Here is a 2,170-nt window from a genome sequence, read left to right on the forward strand (position 1 = left end):
TGCACTGTGCTTTCCCCTCCCCTCCCCATCCCCACCAGACACAGGTGCCACCTCCCTACAACCCCATAACACCACAATGTGATGGAAACTACAGCGATAACAGCATGGTTGTAAAGTCTTTGGCTGCAGCAAATGAGAACAAGCCCAAATGCAGCAGCCACAGACACAGAAACAAAGGAAAAGAGCTGCTTACCTTTGGAAGGTCTCAAGTAGGCAAGGATCTCTAGCAAGATACCCTCACCTCCACTGCCAACCCTTAAATGAAGTCTGGGAAGGGGTGGATCCTGGCTCCAGCCCTCCTGCTCATTCAGTACATTGCATGCAGCTGAGATCCCCTGGGCTGGCCTTGCCTTCCCACCAGGTGCTCCATCACTGCTTCAGGCTGTGACTTAGCATTTCCACTATGCCCCCACACAACAGCCACACTGAAACGTTCTTGCACCTTACCCTGAACCCCCCTCCTCCTTTCATTCATTCATCCAAGCTTGTTAATCTTGTTAAACATCAGGTGGTACTCCTGGCAACTTCTGAAAGTGGGGAGGGGGTGGACATGAAGAAGCCAAAATACTTTTTGAGAAATGCAGGTAACATAAGATCTCCTTACAAGTGCTGCTAATCAAGTGTCATAGCAATTGCAGCTGCTGGCTTCTGCGAGCCCAGCCAAGCCTGCTGTCCACACAGATGCAGTTGAGGAGCATCAGATGGCACAGCTGAACAATCACCAGCACAACTCTGAGTCCTGCTGCATTTGATTTTTCAGACCAAAAAGCCACTGTTTCCCTTTTCAGAATGTTTTAGTTGGATCTACTCTAAGATCTGACCAGAGAACCAATTCTAAGCACTGAGATGAAAAGTATTCTGCACATAAAATGTGTAGACAAGAGAGGGGACAGGTCATTTCATACCCATAGGAGCAAATTACTGGGATACCCTGACTATCTAATAGCACCTAATTAATCAAACTCAGCGTTGGCACCTCCTGGAGCTAACAGGCAGGCTAAAAAACAGCACAGTGATGTTTGAGCAAAAGGCCCTTATGAGCAGTTCAGAAATCGACTTGGGTACCACTAGGAGCCCCATGTGCACACAACTGGAGCAGTGTGGTGTGACCTGGCTTACCTGGCTCTCAGTCCGTGCTCAAGGGACCCAGGAGGCTTTTCTCAAAGCCTGAGACATCCAACTTGGTGATCTGCAGGAGAGAGCATTCAAATCTGAGTCGGGTGAAGCAGGTTTAGCCAAGCTGTGTTTCCAGTTCCTCATCTCACAGGCATGGATGCTGCAGATCCCCTCTCCCAGAGCACCCCCAGCCCCACCCCAACGCTGGGTGGCACCGTCCCCAGGAGCCAAAGCCTCACCTCAATGCCGGATGGCACACGTGGTCACAGCGCCGATGGCATCATTGGCCAACCTTCCCCATTCAGCAGGCATTACATTTCTTCTTCTTCTACGTTTTTAAATCTTCTCTAAAGGATGCCAGTAAATTAATGCTGCTTTGCAGTGTTCAAGTAACGTCGATTTTCCAAGTTTCGATACATTCTGGGGCCGGAAAGGAGCGGTCGCTCCCCGCCGAGCGCAGCACAGAGCAGCGCTGGGCTCAGCCTGGCGGCGGCTGATGCACGTTTGGGACAGGACTCAGAGAGAAAACAGTCTGCGTAATTAGAAAGTGACAAGGGAAGCGAAATATCTGCGTGCAGAGCGCGAGGATGGAACGCAGAATCCTGCAATTCGTTTCTCCCCGCGGCCGCCGTTACCGGAGCGGCCGCCTTTGGCGAAGCGGCGCCGTCCGCTCGGATCCCGGCGGCAGCGCTCCGCCGCGGCCCCGCACGGAAACGGTCCGTCTTTGCTTTGCGGCTCAGCTGCGCTGCCGTTCACCTGGCGGCACCGCCGGCTGCTCCCCGCCCGGGGCTCCGCAGGAGCTCCCACCGCAGGGCAGCCCGGCCCGCGGCGCCGAGCGCAGACGCAAGAACACCTGCGGCTGCCGGGCCTCCTGCTGACACGGCCGCGCTGAGCGCAGCTGCACGCGCGGTGCTCTGAGCCCGGTGCTGCCCGGGAGCGCAACGCGGCCACGCGGGGAGGGCCGGAGCCTCAGAGCTGCTCGGGAGAAACCCCGTTCTCTTTTTAACGTGGCACGGTTACCAGTAACTAAGATTATTCAACAACAGAAGAGATT

This window comes from Phasianus colchicus, chromosome 21 (genome assembly GCF_987193195.1).
Source record: "Phasianus colchicus chromosome 21, bPhaCol1.hap1.1, whole genome shotgun sequence".
NCBI lineage: Eukaryota > Metazoa > Chordata > Aves > Galliformes > Phasianidae > Phasianus > Phasianus colchicus.